The sequence below is a fragment of the Corythoichthys intestinalis genome, chromosome 9, assembly GCF_030265065.1.
Source record: "Corythoichthys intestinalis isolate RoL2023-P3 chromosome 9, ASM3026506v1, whole genome shotgun sequence".
Lineage (NCBI taxonomy): Eukaryota > Metazoa > Chordata > Actinopteri > Syngnathiformes > Syngnathidae > Corythoichthys > Corythoichthys intestinalis.
Genome location: NC_080403.1, coordinates 48,959,029 through 48,972,798, shown reverse-complemented (window position 1 = coordinate 48,972,798; position 13,770 = coordinate 48,959,029). Strand labels below are relative to the sequence as shown.

Below are 13,770 nucleotides of genomic sequence, written 5' to 3'. Positions count from 1 at the left end.
ACGTCCTTGAAGGGCGCGCCTAAAAATGGGGGCATCACTTGTAAGGCGTCACTGACAAATGGTCTATAGCTGGCCAAGTGTGTAACCTAGGGTGACCAAACGGCCTCTTTTCCCCGGACAAGTCCTACTTTCACGTAGTATCCTCGTCATCCGGGCGGATTTTATAAATTCATAAAAATGTCCGTTTTTTATGATTTTTCACGGGACCAATTTGAAGAGAATCCCTCCGACCGCTGGGTGGCAGCAGTTGACATGGCTCCTACGAGAATGGAGGGAAGTAGAAGTTCTTCTTGTTTTTGTTGGCAGTTTACCCCTATCATGAGGCATTACCGCCATCTACTGGGTTGACGATTTGGCCACAACGCCTGCCCAGTTGTTAAGTTTTTACGATAAATACGTATATAATGGCAACTGTTGACTTCTGTCGGAGCTTTGACTGTAAAATCTTGTTAGGTGTCGCATCGTTGCGCTGCCGATGATTGTAAACTTTTATAGCAAAGTTTGATTTTTGCCTCAGCTAGCTATCAGTAAGATAAACCGCGCTAGGCATTATGGGAAACGTAGTTTTTCATCTGCTACGTTTGGAAACATGCTGGTTGAATAGTTTGTCAGTTTATTTTGGTTATTGTTTGTGTGCAATCTAGAACATTGAATGAGACTATCAATTAAATGGGAATAACAATTTGTCAAGGACAATTGTAGTGTTAGTAATTTATAAATGTTTAGTTGGCACATAGCCTACTGTGTGTATGTGTATTGACTGGACTACATTTCCGTGGGTCTGCATTGTATATCATATATATATATATATATATATATATATATATATATATATATATATATATATATATATATATATATATATATATATATATATATATATATATATATATATATATATATATATATATATATATATATAATATGTGTATATATATATATATATATATATATATATATATTTTTTTTTTTTCAAACTGCATTTTTCCATCCAGAGTAAGGGGGCACACTTTAAATATATTAAAGTGATATAGGCATCTTTGAGTGAACTTAAAGTAAAATTCAAGTATCTTGAGGCCGGGCTGAGTGTCCTCTTTTTTGGAAATCAAAATATGGTCACCCTAGTGCAGTGCTTCTCAATTATTTTCTGTTACGCCCCCCCAAGGAAGACGTAAATGTTTCGCGCCCCCCCCCCCAAACTCTGCCGCGACTGTAAATAGTATCATTTGTCTATAATATTACTATTATAAGTACGCCTCCGCCTCACATTGTATCCTTTTTTTCTATTAGAGAAAATAAGAGATCAACTTATAAAGTATAACTTTATTAACATTGTTTTGTTTGTAACAGAAAAGACTTAGCGCGCATCAATTTGACTGAAATAAAAACAAAAAACAAAAGTCACATCCAAACTGTAAAAATACACTCAAGGTACATTTTTGACCATTTGATACTGAAAAATAAAATCAGTTAATAATAACAAATTCAAATTGATTAGAAACATTAACTCATGAGGACAATATGCCAAAAAATTTGACCGAAAAAACAAAACTGATAGAAGAAGAAGAAAAAAAGGTGTCTTTGGACAGAAGGACAGTTTTTATTTTCGCTGCTCCCAGTATCACCTCCAGTTTGCAATGATGTGGGGTTATTTTGCACTGAGCATGCTAACAGTGCTCACTGGTTTACTGATATCACATTGACAAAGCGGGACAATTGTTGGCAATATTCGGCACGTTTTTGCTGAAAAACAACCAAGCGGCTTATCAATGAGATTGGGGTCTAATGTCTTTAAGTGGCGTCTGAATTGATTTGGCTTCCGGCTGTCCTCTATAATCATTTTTAGACACAGTAAACAGTGGTCTTTCCTCGTCTACCACTGTATTAAATGTCAAAGCCAAAAGGCAAACGGCCCGAAAAAAGCGCATTCTCGGCAGTCGAGGGACAACCGTAGGTGAAGGCGGTCGTCGTGACGATCCGAAGCCGAAAATGGCACTTCTCGGGCGGACACGTGAGAACCGGAGAAGACAGTGGGTCGCTGCGTGAGTCCGGCCGGAAAATGGCTTTCGAAAACAGCGCACAGCTCTTCATGAGTGTCTTCCGTAAATCCGTGTGCTCTTGCTTACTTCAAAAATACTGCGCGCACTTTGCAAATGACAGCGCCACTGCCACCCACTGAGTGGATGTGCAAGTACACTTTATTCTAGTACGGCAAAAAAAAAAAAAAAAAAGTTCCCCGAGGTCACACGCGCCACCCCTGACATCGCCCCACTATTTGAGAAGTACTGCCCTAGTGTAACCCTATCCCCAAACACGAAAGCCAGCATAAGCTAGCAGAAGCTAGCTAGCTGGCCAATGAGGACAAGAACAAGAATTGGCAAAGTGCAAATCTGGTAGATGTTTAGGAATATGTATAAATCTACGAATGTTATCGTTGGCGCTTTGTTGTGACGTTGTTTAGGAGAATTTTCGTATTGTGTTGCTAGACACACCCCCATTTCGCAGACAGATAAAGAAGATTCTCGAGGATGCTGATCGGCCAGCTCATTTTGATGACACTTGCACTCTTATATGCTAACCAGCACTAATTGATGAACATGTGATACCATCACACGTGCGGCATCTGTTGGCGCCGCTGCCCGCCGGCCGGCCTTTCATTTTTGTTGCTAAGCAATCCTGAAAGTGCCTGTCAGCCTTCAGCAAGCCAATTGCCCGCAACCCCTGGCGAGCGAGCCAACCAATCTGCGGAGCAGTAATTGCCTCGCTGCCCAGTGTCACATCATTATGACTGCAACCAAAATGTATGGGCATGAGGATAAAAGTTTTCAATCGCAATCACACTTCTAATATATGAATATAGCAAAACATTTTAAAGACATAGAAGGAGGTCAATCAGCTAAATAATAGAAGGTAAGCTTCAACTTCCATAAGTTGACTTGTCTGGTTGGATAAAAGCTGAGTGGAAATTGGTCAGATTAGAACGAGAAAATACATCAATGTGTTGATCAAACTCACCAGTTAAATACTGTATGACGATGGTGTCCGCCCCCCTCACTCCTGTCCCCACTAGTCTTGGGCTTCACTTGTTCCCCAACATAGTCGGATTCCTTCCAAAAGCAGAGACTGCAGTCTCCTCTCGCACTTGGCTTTACTGCAGCAACACACCCCCACCCCTTCCTCTCCGTCAGCTTCCTCCAACACTCACCATCCCCTTACACACACACCTAGTGCTCTGCGACTCCCTTTTACCTCACTTTAACACTGGGCCTCATTGGGATGCGCTTCACACACAATGCAGCATGTCATTCTTTTTGTTCAGGAGGATCAATAATGCCTGGAAATGACATTCATGTGCTCATAGCTTGCTGACTAAAGGACAAGCTCATTAAGTTGATGGGGTCGCAAACTTGCCGCGTTTTAACAACTGTGCCAGAATGCGTCATGACAGAACACGTGCGGTGGGTTTCATTTGTGATTGGTCAGCAGTCGACGCAGGAATGTCAACAGGAAGTTGCCCCCTCCTTACATCATTTTCTGTGTCTTGTTTTAATTAGGGTCAGGAATTTAGGTGGGGATAACACCCTGGATTGGTCACCGGCTAATTGCAAGTCACATATTGACAAACAACTATGGACTCTGACATTAATAATGCCTGAGGGCAATTTAGAGTCATCAATGATACAAAGCTGACTATTGTGTGATAGATGCAGAGTACACTTTGGACTGACAATAGAGACAAATAATCATACAGGCGCTTTTTCAAAACCAGTCATATTCTTCAATATGTGAGCCATTCTGCCACAAAAAGACATATAGATTAAAAAAAAAAAAAAAATCCTAAAATGAATTTCGGGTGTTCTTATAGGGCTTTTGATGTACAGTGGGACAAATAAGTATTTAGTCAACCACCAAGTGCAAGTTCTCCAACTTGAAAAAGATTAGAGAGGCCTGTAATTGTCAACATGGGTAAACCTAGACCATGAGAGACATAATGTGGAAAAAAAAAACTGAAAATCACATTGTTTGATTTTGAAATAATTTATTTCCAAATTAGAGTGGAAAATAAGTTTTGGTCACCGACAAAAAGCAAGATTTCTGGCTGTCAAAGGTCTAACTTCTTCTAACGGGGTCTAACGAGGCTCCACTCGTTACCTGTATTAATGGCACTTGTTTTAACTCATTATTGGTATAAAAGACACCTGTCCACAATGTCAGTCAGTCAGTCACACTCCAAACTCCACTATGGCCAAGACCAAATAGCTGTCGAAGGACACCACAGACAAAGTTGTAGACCTGCACCAGGCTGGGAAGACTGAAAATGCAATAGGTAAAACGCTTGGTGTAAAGAAATCAACTGTGGTAGCAATTATAAGAAAATGGAAGACATACAAAACCACTGATAATCTCCCTTGATCTGGGGATCCATGCAAGCTCTCACCCCGTGGCGTCAAAATGATAACAAGAACGGTGAGCAAAAATCCCAGAACCACACAGGGGGACCTAGTGAATGACCTACAGAGAGCTGGGACCACAGTAACAAAGGCTACTATCAGTAACACAATGCGCCGCCAGGGATTCAAATCATGTACTGCCAGACGTGTCCCCCTACTGAAGAAAGTACACATCCAGGCCTGTCTGTGGTTCGCCAGAGAGCATTTGGATGATCCAGAAGAGGACTGGGAGAATGTGTTATGGTCAGATGAAGCCAAAATAGAAATTTTTGGTAGAAACACAGGTTCTCGTGTTTGGAAGAATACTGAATTGCATCCGAAGAACACCATACCCACTGTGAAGCATGGGGGTGGAAAGATCATGCTTTGGGGCTGTTTTTCTGCAAAGGGACCAGGACGACTGATCTGTGCAAAGGAAAGAATGAGTGGGGCCATGTATCGAGAGATTTTGAGTGAAAATCTCCTTCCATCAGCAAGGGCATTGAAGATGAGACATGGCTGGGTCTTTCAGCATGACAATGATCCTAAACACACAGCCAGGGCAACAAAGGAGTGGCTTCGTAAGAAGCATTTCCAGGTCCTGGAATGGCCTAGCCAGTCTCCAGATCTCAACCCATAGAAAATCTGTGGAGGGAGTTGAAAGTCCGTGTTGCCCAACGACAGCCCCAAAACATCACTGCTCTAGAGGAGATCTGCATGGAGGAATGGGCCAAAATACCAGCAACAGTGTGTGAAAAGCTTTTGAAGAGTTACAGAAAATGTTTGGCCTCCGTTATTGCCAACAAAGGTTACATAACAAAGTATTGAGATGAACTTTTGGTTTTGAACAAATACATATTTTCCACCATGATTTGCAAATAAATTATTTAAAATCAAACAGTGTGATTTCCTGTTTTTTTTCCCACCCTCTGTCTCTCATGGTTGAGGTTTACCCATGTTAACGATTACAGGCCTCTCTAATATTTTCAAGTGGGAGAACTTGCACAATTAGTGGTCGACTAAATACTTATTGGCCCACTGTATACAGGGTGTTCCAAAATGGTAGACCCCATTCTATATGCCCATATCTCGGAAACTACTTGATGGATCTTAATGAAACTAAATACACTTCATGTTGAAGGTCATAAGTTTTATTGGTGAAATGTACAAAGAAAAGTACAAATATTTGTTGGTTTAATGACAGATTTTCATAAATGTTCAATATGAGCGCCGCCCGTGACTTTGCATACGTCAAGTCAATATTCGAGCGTGTGCCAAACTTGCAGAAAATTTCTTGAAATTTTTGGTGCCAAGTCCTAATTTGTTTTGTAGTTGGTGCCTTCTTTGCAAATTTGTGAAGAAGGTACGCTGCACTGTCTTCGGTGACTGAGTCCGAGCATACTCTAAAATGCCTTTTCTTTTAAAGTGGACAGCATTTCTTAACCTGAAAAGAGGTAATTCCAATGAAAATTGTCAAAATTATTGGGATACGAAATGGGGTGAAACATTTTGGAACACCCCGTACATACAAAAAAATCCCAAAATGAATTTCGGGTGTTCTTATAGGGCTTTTGATGTAATTCTGAAAACTGTAAAGATATTTAAAATACGATTAATTGACAAAGTAATTGCAAATTTTCTCCTTCAAATGTGAGGAAATTCAAAATGATAAAATATGAGGGGAAAAATGGGAATCACTTAAAAGTACCATTAATAATTTAACCATCCTTTATTCAAATGAATGAACTCCTGATCCTCATTTATGGGAATTTGGCGCCACCACCCATTTTTAAGTCCGCTCAAACGAGCAACATAAGGGTGGATGTGTGTGGAAGCGATCGATATATTTGTTCAATTTTTTGAGTCCCGCGCCATGAAAATGAGTAACTTCCTGGATTGACGAAGAATAGGAATGTGACGTCAGCGGGCTAATGACCTTCAGTATACAGTCAATACTACAGTATGCAGAACGACTGCGGATTCAGCTGATTTTGCGGATTATTTCATTTATTTTTCGCATCACGCCAGCCCAATGAGCTGCAGGCTTTTGTTGCTGCACCAGGGAGAGGCGTGTGAGCCTTTTTGGGTTTCAAAAAGTTCCTGTTCAACTCGGATAATGGGCAAAACAAGTCCGACAACTGTGGGACCATTGGACCGACGAGGAAGTGAGTAAACTACGTGTTTTATATTATGTCAAATACTTGGATCATGGCACACGTTATAATAAGGAGGTGGCTTGCATTTTGTGGGTGACAATGCTTCCTGTCCACCGAGATGGCCAGTCGGCCGACCACCATAGTCACTTCCACCCCCTCGGTCCTCTTCGTGTGGGCAGTTGAACACTATCCTTGGCTTGGGCTCGGGCAGCCCCACGTACCGACGTCGGCCGGTTTGTCCACCGAAAATGCGCTCATTTCGGCATTCATTTCCCTCTCTGCCAGCACAGAACGACGAGTTGTAACTCACTCGCCGCCATGGGCTGACCGATCGGTGAAGACCATCAACCCCGCCGCCCTGTGTGACATGAGTCCGGGTAGTTGTGTGATGTTTCGTTTTCGAAAGGCGAGAATAAGACTTGGAAAAGCTGCTCGGTTCGGGTTAGGATGTCGGCTAGCTGTCACGCCTCCTGTTCTGTTTACGTTCTTTCCTCCCTCTCCAAAGCCGGGGCAGGGAAATGACAAAAGCCTGACTAACTCCGATGGCATAAAATACAGATCGGGAGAGGAAGAAGTTGGCAGTTTTGACCATGATGCAGTAATTTTGCCCTGTCATACTGAGTATTGCACTTTGAATATTTCATATGCCATTTAGCACAAGACTGTTATTTGTCATGACCATATTATTTGTTTAGCAACTGGGGAAAATACTTATGATATCCAGTAAAAATATTGGGGAGATTGAAACAATCATGACATTTTGCTGCTCTCTGTGGCATTTTCCTCATTCAGAATCTTCCCCCTCAATGGGCTGGATTCTAAATCAGATGAAATCTTTACCCCTTCCGACGTCATCATCCAGCTGGGGACGCTGGAGCACTATAATGACAGGCGGGGCTAAACTTCAGATTAAAAGACTAATTTCTCTTCATCTGCGCTTTGCCAAGTTGTTGTATATAGTCGAATTATCTCAAAATATGATTCTAATTCACATTTTTTTATGCTGTCACGGGCACTTTACGTTCTGTAATAATTGTTAAGTTCCCCTTAAAAAATCAGATTCAAACACAACTTTGGTATGCAAACATTGAAGTGAAAGTTTCTGAGGTGAGAGTTTATTCTTCCTAATCAGAAAATAGCTCGAATTTTTGATAAATTACAAAGACTGTCACTAGAGGACATTATATTTCATTTTGACACTGTACGAGAAGCATCTCATTTCGGAGAAAATATCACAATCAGCAAATCTGCTGAAAGCGAGCAATTCTTAGAAATCTCATCTTTGTATCACAATGTATCAAATAGTTCAATGTATCAAATCGCTGCCAGACCTCTTAGTCAAAATGGATTGGACATCTATTGCCGTCAATGGCAGTGAAAGATGATCACTCAATGCCAACCTTCACAGTTGAAATAGATTTAATGTCTATAACTGTCAATGGCAGTGAATGAGTTAAGGGCTACAAGCAACAAAAACTCCATAGTTATAAGTATATTGCAAAATATATATATTTATATTTACACTACTGAAACAAACATTGCAGAACAAAGACAAGATGTCCAGCGACAACGTACGTAAAAGTCAAGAAAATAACAGCCAAGATTTATTAATTCAGTTTATCACATTGAAATATATTTTTTAAATCTAAATTTATTTCTGTTGAATAAATAAATGATACAGGGCTGAAATTCTATACAGTTTTATACGTTAATTTTAACCTGTCAGATTTTGACTCTTAAGGTTATTGAGAACCACTCTTTAAGTAACTAGCTCTCCCTAGTGTTAAAGATTAGAAGTGCCACACAATTTGGGCTGAATTTATGCTTTTTGTACAGGCCATATTGCTGCTGTGGGCCAATAAAAACTTGACAGTGGGCCGCATTTGGACCGGGGGCCATATTTTTGGACAACTTTGATGTAAAAGGAACTAGCATCTGTGATGCTATAGAATACTACAAGTTGAACAACTGAAGAACTGCTTTCAACACAAAAGCATGATAACAGAGTGTTGAACTTTACTTTGAGTTGAACGGAAGTTGCAGCGTCACCGCTCACAAACAAGGTAGATTTGGGGGTGTCTATTGGAAGTGCAATGTATTCTGGGATACTGACCTGCAGCTAACCCTTCCTAAAAGCTACTGAGAGTCAAGCTTCCTCCCTGCCACCTCCTCCACCAGCAGCACATTGATAAAGGCCGTAGGACAAGTGGGGATATCACAGCTCCAGATTGCGAAGACAGAAGGTGTGTGTGTGTGTGTGAGGCTGCAGGATGTGTAAAAAGACTGCACCCTCTGTGCTGCAATGCAGGGGAGCAACACAGCGAGAGTCTACGAGGCACTTGGGCCAAAAAGTCTTCCTGCCGCCTTCACTACTTTCGCTACAATAGTCCAAATCGAACCTCATTGGGTATCATTTAAAAAAAACTTGGAGGAACAGTCTGTGTTTGTTGATATCATGTATCATTGTTGATATTGTTACCGATACCAGTGTTACGGGATCGATACTTGACTTTCTGTCTTCATTCTTCTGTTTCGTTGAATTTAAAACTTGTTTTGTTGTTGTCACTTTTTATGTAGTTTTTCGAAGTAAATGCAAAGATCCAAATTCCAGGCCAGGACTAGGATTCGGTCTATTTAAACATTACACTCTGGGGACTTGCTGTCTAGTCTAGTGTCAGGACTGGTCTAGGTTTAAAGAGCTAAAGTCAAGGCTGAGATTGGGACTACCGTAATTTCCCGAATATAACGCGCACTTTTTACCCCCAAAATCAACTTGTAAAATCATGGTGCGCACTATAAACGGGTACTAGGATGGAGACAGAAATATATACATATACATATAAACCAATTTTTTTTTTATTGACACAGCCACGTTGTGTTGAAGAATCGTGTGCGGCGATCCGTTGCCGACCATTACGGTACGGGACGTCACCATTTTGTTTTGGTAATACTTCACTCTGATCAGCCGAATGATTTCATCTGTGTTAAATTCTGTTAAATTTTTTCACTCTTCATAAAGCACAGAATTTAGTTTCTTGAATTCATTTGAGTCAACGTTTATTGCAGCTCCACAAGTTGGACTATAACAAACGTAACAACAGACTTCCTGTGTGTGTCCGTCAACTATATCTGTCCCTCGGGAAACTCAAACCCAAATAACAATAGTTCCTATTGTTACTGTCGTGTCGACAGCGATGAGCGCGCTCGGATTTCCAACTTACGTTCTCACTTTCATTTTACCGTATCAATCCATGGAAGAAACATTTATTCATCATTATGAAACGAGCAAGTTATACAGCAGCCTTTAAAAGAAAAGTCACATGTGTTTAGTTTTCTCCTAGATTCTGGTAATTTGGAGAAGTTGTCTAATCATATTATTACCGTAAATATTGTCAGTTTACGGAAATGTTTTGAACTACCAATATGCTATGCTTGTGCTGTGTTTCACCATTCAGTAAAATGACATTTCTGTATCTGTACACGAGCTCTGTTTTCTTGTATTCTTCTATTCATTGGTGCTAAAATTAGGGGTGTGCGTTATAAACGGGTACAATAATTTTCCCTAGATTTTACAAGTAAATTTGGGGTGCGCATTATACACGGGTGCGCCTTATATTCAGGAAATTACGGTATTTTTGAGAGCCAGGACCAGAGGTGGGGAGAGTAGCCAAAAATTTTACTCAAGTAAGAGTAGCGTTATTTCAAAATAATATTACTCATATAAAAGTCGTCATCCAAAAATATACTTAAGTCCAAGTAAAAAAGTATTTAGTGAAAAGAATACTCAAGTAATGAGGAACATCATGAGTAACTGCTCACATTTTTTTTAAACAATCGTATTTTTTTCTGAGCACAAAGTTATCGATATGAACTTTTGTAATAATGACACTATACAATAACCCCTTACATAATCATATTAAGCCAAAGAAAAAAAAACACATAAACAAACACAAAAAAAAACATTTAAAACATTGAATCCCGACGAGAGAAAAAAATATTACATAAATGAAGCATTATTCGTCCAAAGAGCATGAGTGCCCTCTGGTGGAGAAAATAGTTCCTAGTTTGAATAGTGAATAGTTCCCTCAAAATTATTATTATGAAATTAAAAGGATCATATCTCCGGTTTTCCGTGGTCAGTCAGTGCCAAATAAAAACTAGGAGAGATGTTAAAATCCGCGCTCTCGAATCATGTTGAGGGCAGCGCTCTATGTCAAATATTTCATTTTTTACGGTGCTTTAAAGACACCACATGATTGAACAGGCTGGTGTGAACATAGAACGGCAAGCTTGTGTCTGATTGGTATAATGAGTCATGTGATTATTGTTGCGATGTCTCATTGGTGAAATTGGTAGAGCTACTCTTACCATTGCTAGCAAAATAAATGAATAAATCTAATATGTAAAATAAAGAGGAAACATGTAACGACTCTTGTGTAGTCCAAAGTAGAGGCGTAAGAGTAGCGTTTTTCTTGGCTTAGAAAAACTACTCTTAGAAGTACATTTTTCTCAAAAAGTGGTTCAAGTAAATCATACGGAGTACATGTAACGCGTTACTACCCACCCCTGGCCAGGACTGACGTTTAGATGTAGGATTAAAACTAGCTGTAGTCTAAATTATACGGTTTCAAGACAGGTAATAAGGTTTAGCGCCAGGACAAAGACACAAATGCACTAGCACCAGAATTAGTACAGTGGTACCTCTTCATACGAAGTAAGTTCGTTCCAGGACCGTGTTTGTAAGTTGAAATGTCGGGCAGGATTTTCCTATCAGAATACATTATAATTCCATTAATTCGTTCCACAGCCTGAAAACCTACACTAAATCCTTAATAAATGTCGCTGGTACCATTGCAAATAGCAATTACACAGAGCAAAACAAATAAATTATGAATAAAAATCGGAATATTTATATAATAATAGTAATAATGATAATAGGGCTGTCAAAATTATAGCGTTAACGGGCGGTATTTAATTTTTTAAATTAATCACTTTAAAATATTTGACGCATTTAACGCACATGCCCCGCTCAAACAGATTAAAATGACAGCACAGTGTCATGTGCACTTGTTACTTATGTTTTTTTGTGTTTTGTCGCCCTCTGCTGGCGCTTGGGTGCGACTGGTTTTATGGGTTTCAGCGCCATTGTGTAACTACTGACATCAACAATGAGGAGCTACTAGTTTATTTTTTGATTGAAAGTTTTATAAATTTTATTAAAACAAAAAAATTAAGAGGGGTTTAATATAAAATTTCTATAACTTGTACTAACATTTATCTTTTAAGAACTACAAGTCTTTCTATCCATGGATCGCTTTAACAGGATGTTAATAATGTTAATGCCATCTTGTTGATTTATTGTTATAATAAATAAATACAGTACTTATGTACAGTATGTACTTATGTACAGTATGTACAACTTATGTTAGTACTTACTGTATGTACAGCTTGCGGGAAAACAAAGAAACTGCGGCGCTGTCATAAATAGTTGTATTTCGAGCATATTGTCGGATGTAGAAACAAATGGCAAGTCACTTTTTACGTCGGATGTTGAAAAGATCATATGTCCAGGTACTACTGTACTTGATTAAGGATCTAAAGTCCAATATTTGGGTCCAGGACTTCGGACTTTTTGACCAGAACTAAATCAAATTTTGAGTTGCAGAGTCAGGACTAGGAATAAATCCAAGATATAACATCTAGTGTATGCTGGTAAGTATACGAATGGTCTAAAATCCGAGGCCAGTCCTACGACTAAATCTGAGAACTCTGACCAAGACTAGACCTAAGGCCCTAAGTCCATGGAAAGGTTTCATGCCAGGAATTAATGTTTGTGTGTTTGAATTTGTTTCAGGTGAGTAGTAACGTGTTACATGTACTCCGTTACATTTACTTGATTAACTTTTTGAAAAAATGTACTTCTAAGAGTAGTTTTACTAAGCCATACTTTTTACTTCTACTTGAGTAGATTTTGGAAGAAAAAAATGCTACTCATACGCCGCTACTTTGGGCTACACAAGTAGTTACATTTTTCCTCTTTATTCTACTTATTAAATTTGTTTTTTTTTTGGCCAGCAATGCCAAAAGAAAACAATTTGACCAATGAGACGTTGCAATGATAATCACATGACTCCATTATACCTTTTAGACCCAAGCTTACTGTACTATGATCATACCACCCTGTTCAATCACGTGGTGACTTTAAAGCACCGTAAAAAATGAAGTATTTGACATAGTGCGCTGGCCTCAACATGACTCAAGAGCGCAGATTTTAACCTCTGTCCCAGTTTTTATTTCGCACCGATTGACCATGGAAAACCGGAGATATGATCCTTTTAATTTCATAATAATAACTATGAACGAACTAATCAATATTCAAACTAGGAACTGTTTTTTCCACTAGAGGGCACTCATGCTCCTTGGCGAACAAAGCTTCATTTCTGTCTTTTTTTTTTTGGCATAGCATACGTTATAATAAGGAGGTGGCTTGCATTTTGTGGTTGACAATGCTCCTTCTCCACCGAGAAGGCCACTCGGCTGATGACCGGCGGCTTGTCACACACCATGGTCACTTCCACCCCCTTGGTCCTCTTCATGTGGCCGCCAAAAGACCACTATCCTCGGCTTGGGCTCGGGCAGCCCCACGTTCCAATGTCGGCCGGTTTGTCCACCGGTTCGTCCACGCGCTATTTTCGGTGTTCATTTCCCTCTCTCCCCTCTCTCCCCTCTCTGCCTGCCCACTGGAGTCGCAGCATAACGACGAGCTGTAACTTGCTTGACGCCAGAGGCTGGCCGATCAGTGAAGACAATCAACCCCGCCACCAAGTGTGACATGAGCCGAAGTATTTTTGTGTGATTTTTTGTTTTCAAAAAGCGAGAATAAGACTTGGAAAAGCTGCTCAATTCGGGTTAGCATGTTGTCAGGATTCCTGTTCTGTTTACGCTCTTTCCTCCGTCTCCGAAGTGGAGGCAGGGAAATGACAAAAGCCCGGCTAACTCTGATGGCATGAAATACCGTTCGGGAGAGGAAAAAGTCGGCAGTTTTAATAATGATGCAGTGATTTTACCCTGTCGTACTGAATAAATGCATTTTAATATTTAATATTCCATTTAGCACAAGACTGTTATTTGTCATGGCCATACCATTTATTTGGCAATTGGGAAAAAAAATACTTAGATAAAAA

At 39.8% G+C, this 13,770-nt stretch overlaps 1 protein-coding gene across 3 annotated transcripts in view; it reads right to left on the bottom strand.

Annotated features, from left to right (window-relative positions):
• Positions 1-13,770, bottom strand: part of LOC130922251 (synaptotagmin-2-like) — a 57,279-nt gene that overhangs the window by 31,894 nt on the left and 11,615 nt on the right. Inside the window, exon 1 of one of the 3 annotated variants that reach the window (XM_057846901.1) lies at positions 3,016-3,143. The exons of the other annotated variants lie outside the window; for them this stretch is intronic. The gene's annotated coding sequence lies outside the window, so the exon portion shown is untranslated. Of the gene's footprint in view, positions 1-3,015; positions 3,144-13,770 lie in introns of those variants that run through there. 3 annotated transcript variants of the gene reach the window in all.